Source organism: Pleurodeles waltl, chromosome 6 (genome assembly GCF_031143425.1).
Source record: "Pleurodeles waltl isolate 20211129_DDA chromosome 6, aPleWal1.hap1.20221129, whole genome shotgun sequence".
NCBI lineage: Eukaryota > Metazoa > Chordata > Amphibia > Caudata > Salamandridae > Pleurodeles > Pleurodeles waltl.
The window spans coordinates 854,308,381-854,318,199 of record NC_090445.1 but is presented as its reverse complement, the minus strand read 5'-3'; the positions used below and the strand labels follow the sequence as shown (position 1 = coordinate 854,318,199).

Here is a 9,819-nt window from a genome sequence, read left to right as displayed (position 1 = left end):
TGATGGCACTCCCTGGCTCCCCTGCCAATCAGCACCATCTTCAAAGCCGACGACATCAACTACAAACTACACGCTCACATTTCTAGCTGAAAACCTCACTATCTGATGGCCCTCTGCACAACTGCAGGCAGAACACCATCAGGCTGGAAAAAAAGATATGTAAAAAAGAAAAAAACAAAGTGCTGGCCTTTTCGATCTATGCACCCAGAATCTGAAACAGCATGCCCTTATCCATAAGAATCGCAACAAACCTGATTCAGTTAAGGAAGGAGCTGAAGGCCCATCTCATCAAAGGATACTACATCAGTGGACTGTAATAGCCGTCCACAAACCAGCTGCCTCTCAAATCATATGTGGGCTCTGTCCCTGTTATTGACCATGAACAGTCTGTTTTTTGACTAGGTTCACACTACACGTATGCCACATACATAGGTGTTTTATTGGGAATTATATTGGTAAACACGAGGAACCAGATCTAAAGTACCCTAGGAGAAGCTCTTCTTTCCCCGACTCTCCTGCTGAAATGTTTTTACTTATTTACCACACACACATGTTGAACAGTAATGAGAATTTTCATTTGCAAGCGTTTTTATTTTAATAAAGAGATACTCTTAGCATCATCCCCACTATGAAATGTGTTTATATCATAATTTTGTAAGGTGCTGTACACAACCTTTCAGTCACTTTTTCCTGCACAAAGGTGAGTATACAGATTTAAAATTTTATAATTCTGTGTGTTTAATTAACTTGAATGAGATCCAAATGAAATGTTTCCATGGCATTAAATATATTGAAATTCTTAAGTTAACATGAGAAGGCCCAGTCGAGCTTCAAATGTACTTTCAAATGTGTGAACTGCAAGGTTAAAAGCTGACATGCTTTCTCTTCCTCTGTCTGTGCAAGGTGAGTTGCAAATGTGACTCAATAATTTCATAACATTTACCAAATTCAAGTAGCTGTATGGATCTTCTTGCATTGTATTAGTTAAAGTGTTTGTCTTTGTGAATTCTTGATGTTCCAGAAGGAGGGAGAGAACTTAAGTGTAATCAATTAAAGGCCATGTCGTCCAGTCGAACTGAGGTGCTGCTTTTATTTTGAATGTGGTTTTGTCTTTTGTTTAGGGCACAATGAGGGATTACGGAGCAGTCCTTATGACAAAATGCTCCTTGACTCACTATTTGACTTCTGATCAATCATATTTGGTTCTATTAAGTAGATTTAGGCTCAGCTTCCACTGCCTATGCATATTCATATTTATTTGCAATTTTGGTATTTTGATTTGAACTGACTAGACATGTACATTTTGTCTTCTGTAATGATTCTTACATTTTAAATAAACCTTCATGGATTCTACATTGAATCTAGCTTTTGTGGATTTTCCGGTGTGGATTTTCCGGTGTGGGTTCTATAGTTTTTCGTGCAAGGTTCTATTTCTTTTTAGGGCTCTCAATCTTTAGGGGGGCTCTGGTCTATCTAATCTGCCGTTTTAATGGTAAAAAGTGCAGACAAAGGTGTGGCACTTTTCCTTCTGCAGAGTAATGAGACTCCTGCTTTCAAAGCCTTCTCTGTAGTACCAAATCACGTTTCTCCAAAATGCGCACCCGGTCTCCCCAAACGAAGACCCAGTTCCCACAATGTGCCTATTGAGAGTCAGAAAAGCTTCCTATACTTACTTGGTGCAATCTACTACAGATAGCTGGCATATCGCTCAATTACAGGATTACATCATATATTCAGATTTCTTCCTGAATTCTTCATATCAGTGCATTCTGGGACTCGTAGTCTTTTCTGTGCTTCCTTGGACCCAGGTAGACTGTAACACCTAATAATGCTTTGTAAAAGGAAAGCACCGACGTAGATACACCATTTTTGACCGTTCCCTAGGGCTGCTTTAGTTCCCAGCACGGGGACGGAGCAGGAAACAGCTGCCTCTGTCACCAAGTTGGTACTGGTTTTGAAAGGCGCTGGCGGAGAGCGACAATGGGAAGGGTGTGGGGTAAGGAAGCGAGCGAGGCTTGTGAAACCGAAAGGATGTAAGGAACCATGCGGTGCAACGGGCTTGTTTGTGTAAAGCTAGCCTCTCTAGCCTCCCTCGCACAGTAATTACTGATATCTCGCCGCAGGCGCGGTGACGATGAGGAGGACGGCGGGGTAGGTGTCGCCCGAGGGGCGAGAGCTCATGTTGCTCGAAGACTGCAGAGCTCGGACGTCTTGTTTACATCTGCCCGGGCAGCCTCACGTGAAGGTGGAACATCACGTCTCCTCTTCCTGAATCCGTTCGAATAAAAATAAAACTCTCCACAGCGGCAGGTGAGAAACGGATACTTTATTCTATTTTTGGGTTGTTAATATTGTATTTACTCCGAGAGACTTGTAGGCAGACAACGTCTTCACCCAGCTACACAGGGAAAGACCCAATCTATTATAGAGCAATATCGAAAAAGGACAACCCAAGGGAAATAAGGTACCTTGTGGAGCATGGTAGGACTAGCGGAGTCACGTAAAACCTAAAGCAGTCTGGAGCGTAAATTAATTAACTTTTTCCAACAAAAAAAGTCCTTTCGCGTAGCTCTCGCTCGGCGGTGTCTTTCGTTTTACCCATGTGTTTGACCGGTAGTAGTAATAACTTGATGTTTGTGTGGTGCTTGCTAGCTAGCGCATGTCTGTGATTGTTAGCCCTTTCGTTAGAAGGCGATTCGAAACATCCAACTCAAGGGTGTTTTAACTCGACCGCAGGTTCTAAGCGCTTTACATGAGCTCCAGTCACATTCACTGTTTTATTGGAGGCACGGGTGATTTAACCCTGAATCACACTGTTGAACCGCTGGCGAGACGCGAACCTTATCGAAAAAAATTCTACTTACTTCCTTGCCGTGGTAGTACAAAATATGTTAAGGGAAATCTGCGGGGCGTAGTGTGCGTGTGTTGGTGGTACACACCCTCCCCCCCACCCCAACTAATAAATGTTTTTTCTGATAAATGGTTGGGTACAGATGCTTTCAGTCAGGTATGTGGATTTCACCAGGAATGTGTACATTCATTCAGACAAAAACGAGCGCACCCTGTCATTTTTTAAAGTCGTCAAGGATATTGGTAATTTTACAAAATATTGTGTTTTCCCACTCTTGGTACCCCTACCAATCCACATTCCTCTCTCTTTTCATTGCCCCTTAGGCCCCTCTCATGCACTCTTTGTCGTTTAATGAATTTTACATTATAAACCAGTCTGATTGTTGGAACATCTAAAGTTCTCCCCCCACCCCCCATTTTACAGACCAAGCTACGCCCCTGGTGGAGTGCCGTGCGTGGCACTGACTGGTTGATGCTGCTGCTTCTGTGGTTGCTCTCTCCTGGGCTGCCTGCGAGGGAGGCATGTGCGGGGGAGCGGTATTGTTAAATCACAGTATTTGCTGGTGCGCGAGCTGCCGCTCGCTCCCATTAGAATTGTTTGCTTTTGTAAGTCACCTCGTGCTTGGCGGCTATGCGCGCACTTGTTATTCTGTGATTTGTACCGAGCTGTGCTCGGGTTGTTTGGGCATCGGTCAAGTCAGTTTCCGCGGCCTGGCCGCGGCGCCAATTGTACTGAACCTGAAATAAATACGTATCTACAAGAAGGGTAATCAAGTGCAGTGGCGTAACGAACCTGGAGGGAGGTCCCTGCAAACTACATGGACCCCACCCCCCCTTGCCAGGTGTTGTGCTGAGCCCCCCCGACCGCTGGGGCTGCAGGGCCTTTGTTACGTCTCTGCTCATGTGCCATCTGATGTTATATTCCTCACTCGACCCGTGCCCAGCCGACGGCAAACTCGCGAAGCGTGCTTTGGTGTCGGCGCTTGCTATAAATATATATATTTCCACGAGTGTGTCGTCCTCTAGGGTTAGCAGTAGGTTAATTGATAGAGCAGAAGATGTGCCCAAAGGCTATACTGACATTCGTTTTACCAGGAGACTTTACCTCTAAACGCCCCCCACCCCAAATAAAAAAACAACTAAGGGGGGATTCGGCTGAAATCGCCACGGGGTCTTTCACATTCAAACAATTACGGGTCTTAACATTTTATTTAAAAGGAAGCTGTTCCCAAGAAAAACAAAGATTCAGTAAATGTAAATAGACGCCACGAATATGATTGCTCAGTGAGTTAATCACAGCTCTGAATTCAAGGAGGCTCATTCAGCTTTTCATCCCTGATTTAAAAAAAGTTATGATTGAGTTGCTTGATTGTCAAACATGTTACTTAAGGAGCAAACATTTCAAGTCTGCAACAGCAATCGTGTACAACAAATACGGTACTTTACGAATTGCTATATGTCATTTATGCTGCTGTTTTGTAAAGTGCTAGCTAGCATGCGACGGAAGCCACGTCATAGCGCTATCTCAAATAGTGATAGACGAAGGTAGGTAGGCACCCAGATCTGAAGCTATTACAATACAATACAAGCAGGTTACAGAACAGCCCCGTAGTGACCGGAATACCCCCTTTCTGTAGCCAGCCCTGAATCCCCCCTAATTACCCCACTAAGGACTCTAGAATGCTCCGCTGACTGAGGAGGCCGGATTGGAGTTTCAGACCTATTATTAAAAATCACGCAAAGAGACCAACCAGCCAACGACCTGGTTGGTCTCTTTGCGTGATTTTTTAAATAACTATTTAGCATGTTAATGAGAACAAGACACATTTAGCAATTGCATCCAGCACGTATCATAATGAGGTAAATAAATCAAATGTAGGAAAGGGGCAAGCATCCCAATAAATCTCCTCCATGGGCTCGATGCAGAAGCGGAAATCCGGCGGTGTTTGCATAGGTCCGCGAAGTCCCCACCGACCAAGGGAAGGTTCCCACGCGACTGTCCACGAGCATTTGACGTCATTCTCTTCAGCACGCGCAGTGTTAAGCAGGCGGTGCCCACTGCCTGGAAGGCGTAGATTTATTTTGCACCTAGATAGCACCTCTCGCGTATCTAACTCGAGAGGCATTTTCTGAAGGGGTTGGTAAGGTGGTTGCAGAGATGGCTGAGGATATCGTGGCATAATACCTTCTTGTAACTTTTCACCCTGAGTTACTGAGTGCTTAATACAGCAGCCAGTGGTTGCAGGTGACGGGCAGCGGCACTCATCACATTTTGTGGACCAGGGCTTATTTCTCATTATCAGCCCTTGACCCAGAGCAAGGCAGAATCAAGCAGGAAGGTCGGAAAAGCGAGAAAGATAAAAATCACGGATGACAACGAATTTGCGAGAGTGAGACAATGAGATGAGAAGAGGGGGCACAAGGTAGAAACAGGCACGCAGGTCTCTGCTGCTGGGCGTCCCCAGGATTTGGAGGCACCAGAGACGGGGTCCTCAGAAGAGCTTTCTGCCCCCGCGCTTATTTATTTATTTGTACTAACGGAGCGCTGGAGTAACGGATGTTGATGATACTCTGGCACAATGCTTGTCCCTTCTCGGGAATACAACGCGGTTCACCATGAAGTACCACTAGTCACTTGCTCCTTGCCGCTTGAACACCTTGCTCCGTAGAACGTTTCACTTTATAAAGAGATCAAGGGTTACTATTTGCCACTTTAGGGGAACACATAATCGATTTCAGAGGGGTGACAAATCGACTGAGACCTGTCGAAGTATTAAACAAAGATTCGCAAGGTGCATACTCGTATCTGCAGTAGATATATATTAATAACATGAACCACGATACTGGCTTTAGACTGGGGCACTGCAGGCTCGAGAGATACCTTGTCCTCAGTTACAGGATGGCAGGGTAGCCTCAGGCTGTCTGCTCTGAATAGAGGTGACTGTCTGGTGCACCTATACAGATGGCCCTAACTCCGTCAGCCTGTCGGTGGAAGGTTTCAGCCAGCGGGGGTCCACTGTCGGAAACATGCTGGTCCTTTCGACTCAAAACAGAGCAGGTAGATCGTCAGCTTGGCTGGCAGGATACTCCACTATGTTCGTGGCGAAGTGCCCTGTTTGTCACAATCTAAATCGGGCCCATTGTTGCAATATATTCTTTAGATTGTATGTGATCTTGCTGGCAGTAGTCATCCAAAGAAAGAGAGCTGGACCACGAAATCAGTGCCCATAGCAGACCTGTGCCACTGCATTGATTTTATAAGTACAACATTTCTCAGTGCTAGAATACCTCTAGGGGGTTACCTCTTAGCTCTGGTAGGACCTCTGTGAATGAGGGCAAAGTCACAAAATCTGACCCTCTGGTGGGGATACTGGCTGGGATAGCCATGCCTACAGGTAATAGCTACAGGGCATGTAGCTCACGGACAAAGACTGTTGGAAAGCACATTCTGCCTTTCTGTGTTTCCAAATGTCCAATCTTTCCTACACATGATTGAAGGCCCTTTCTATTTATAAGTGATAGCTCTGACTAGACACTTAGGGGCATATTTATCATTGTGTCACGCAAGGGGAACACAAACACTAAAGTACGATTTATCAAGCCATGTAAGGCCACCTTGTGTGAACCTGAGTGGTTTGGTAAATCTGGAGTAACGCAGTGCAGTTCTCTTTGTTTCTTTACTCTGCCCCAGGGAGGCATTCCATGGGTGGAACATGGGATTTCCAACTAATCCATCCATGGATTTTGGCGCATTCCCGACTTACCATTACTGGTAGACTTGGGAATGTGTCAAAATGCTATGCCTCCCCAGATGAGGCATTACAAGGAGAAATATCTTTATTTTTTCTCGTTTTTTTCCTCTTTGTAGATGTGCTGCGTTCTGCAGCACACATAGAAAGTGGAAAATGCCTCTGAGGAATGTTTATGTGCAGTAAGCTTCCCCTTCCTGCACAAAAACAATCCTCTGTGCATCACAAGCACTATTGCACCTTGGCTCAAGGGTGCCTGCATTGGTGCTAGACAGCACACTGTGTGCCAGCACAAGGAAAGGACAGGAATGCGCTGTATAATGTTAAATAAGGCTAATTCCTGCACTTTTAATTTCACACAGTGCAGCAAGTTGGCTTGCTGCACTGCGTGAAATATTGACACATCTGCTCCTTAATTTACTGTGTGAGAATGCATTTGAGTTCCAGACCTACTGCCACCTGCTGGGGTGAGCAGGAACTGCTATCCCGAGCTACCAATAGAGATTCAGGTGTGCAGGGCGGCTACTCGGATATCCCATTGAAGGGTAATAGTATCGAGCCAACACACCAGATGTAAATAAGAGTGCATACCAAGAATACTCTGTGTAACTGTGATATGTGTTCTGGATCAGTGTTCCCGAACATGGCTCGGTATTGACTTTCTAGACCCCCTGACTTTGTCAGTGTGCCAATCCTAGACAGAGAGCTAGTTGGACTGCAATCACCCCCCAACACACTGAGCAATACCTAAGTGAGATGTGTTTCTGGTAACAATCAATTCTGAGAGAAATCAGGAGGAGGATTAGTGGAACCTGAATCCCCTGGTATAATGGAAAGGCACACTCATGAGCACTAAGAAACAATGGATATTTTAAAGATTTTGTTTAAAATTGAAATCCTGTCCTAGTGCACAGAATACGAATAGTTCATTGATAAACCCTTTAGAGTAAAAAAATAGCAGAAAAAGCCCGGGGTAAGCCTTTACATATTTCCATTCTGTGAAATCATGTCTTTTATAACAAGAAAATCAATCAAGAAATGGAATTATGAGCTTCCGCAATATCTTGATAATAAATTAGTTATTTCCAACAGAGAATGAGGTAAAGCTTGAACAGTGCGAATATATTCAAGCAGACTTGATTATCGCATTGCATTGAAAAATGGCATGAATACATGTGCATTCTGTAGTTGACACTCATAACTAAATGATCAACACATGTAGCTCATGAAAGGGGATACCTAGAATAAGAAAAACATGATCATTATAATAACCACAGCCTTCCCCCAGAATCTCAAAGAAAGACCACACAGCCCCTATTAAACACACAGATATAAAGAGTTCATATTTATGTCAGACTGTGGGCACGTGAGCATGGGATCCTGACAAGTATTGTACCTACCCACTAAAATTAGCATTGGTGGACTAGTCTGAGATGTATTGGAAGGCAGAAAAGGTTAGGAGGTAGTTGGGGGTCTTCTGAGGAACAAAAGCAATATTTTGGAATGTAAATAGAATTCTTAAAGCACTTTAAATGTATCCCATCACTGAAATATCTGTGTGTTGTACAAAAAGAACTTCAGAAATGTTTCTCCACAGAACCACCCCAGAATAAATGTAGGCCTTTGTCATTTGCAATTTACAAGCTCCAGTTCCTGATGAGATAGCTCAAGAAGTTGCGTGCCTGCCAGTGATCTGTCTAACGTGCTGGTAACCAATTCCAATGTCACTATGATGGCTTGGTGGGTTAATACATGCAAGTGTGTGTGTGTGTGTGTATAGCCCTTTAAAGAGATTTCTTCTCGCAAGAGCACCTTACACTTCACAGGCTGTACATCTGTATTGCGAGTGTAGGACTCTGTTTAAATGAGGCTTTAAATAAACAATGTGGCCTGGAAGTAGGGGATAGCATCATTTTGGGAGGTTACTAAGCCAACAGGTCTCAATTTGCATGAAGTGTTCCATTTATTTTCCCTGCCCTTGTATGTTTGTGTGAAGGTGGGGCATGGGGGTGGTGGAGGTATACCAGAGCTTAATTTGTGCTGGTGGTTTCCGGTGCTTAGCACAGGCACTTATTTAACAGGGCCAGGGCTATTGAATATTTCTCCCGGTGCGATGGGCCTAGTAAATATTAAAAATATATGTGCCTACCTGTCCTGTCCTCCTCCTTCAGTTCATATACCTGTTCTGCAGCCCGCAGGCATTGTCTGCATTTCATTGTGCGTTCAGAACACTTTCAGTTTGCTGTCTCCCCCTTCGGCGGTGTACTAAAGGGTCCTAAGGTGGATTTAAGACCAAGCAGCTGGTACTCGGTGCTGCGGTGCTGCCACTGGGTTCTGAGCAGCACTTTGAGCACCAGCACTTATTATTCTACAAATTAAGCACTACATGTCTATGTCTCCAACCCTTCTGGAGTTAAGGAATCCCGACACGGATACCACCACACCTGACCTGGAATCTCAGACCCGACCAGCAGCTAGTAAATGCATTTATTAGGAGATGTAACACCTAACATGCCCCACCCTCAATAAAGCTGCACCCCGAGTATAAATCTACCAAGCTCGAATTTGTATCCTCCTCGTTCCATACAAGCTTTGTTCAGTCACAAGCTTTTCATGTTTTGAACTGTGGGTTCCCCTGCGGCTGCAGGAAATAGTCCCCAAGAGCATAGTTACACAGATTGCTTAATTTCCCCCTTGGGTGCTGTTTTGTCTCTTTTCAGTCAGGACTTCCCCTCCCTGGTTGTCTTTGAGCCCTCTACTGTGGGTGGTTAGCATGTATTCCTCGGTAGATTCATTCCCACAGAGTTACGTTCTGCTTGTAAAGGGCCTGTTTCACATGCTCCTACAGACAAATTGTCCTGCACACTCTGCAGGTCATGGATCTGTCATAGACTCCGATTTCACCTGAAAAGGTTCATAAAAGGATTATCGCAGTTGTTGTCGAATAGTAAGTCAGCTAAACAGTTTATAAACTACTCACACTTTTCAGAGGGGGATCTGTGCTACATAGTTACAGCTATTATTAGCACGTTTTCCTTAAACTCCGTAATGATTATAAATGAATGGCTTCATGGAAAGTCCAAACTATCGTTTTATGTACATAAATCGAAAGGATTTAATTGATAAAGCAGTGAAGATTTTGTAACACGTATGCTGAAATTATATGCAGGTTTGTTACAGATGTTTCCTACAACATTACATAGTCATGAAAGAAGTATTC

At 44.3% G+C, this 9,819-nt stretch overlaps 1 protein-coding gene across 1 annotated transcript in view; it reads left to right on the top strand.

Moving 5' to 3' along the window:
• The first annotated feature begins 1,972 nt into the window (after positions 1 to 1,972).
• Positions 1,973 to 9,819, top strand: part of LOC138300336 (prominin-1-A-like) — a 475,106-nt gene continuing 467,259 nt past the window's right edge. Inside the window, exon 1 of the mRNA XM_069239581.1 lies at positions 1,973 to 2,310. The gene's annotated coding sequence lies outside the window, so the exon portion shown is untranslated. The remainder of the gene's footprint in view (positions 2,311 to 9,819) is intronic.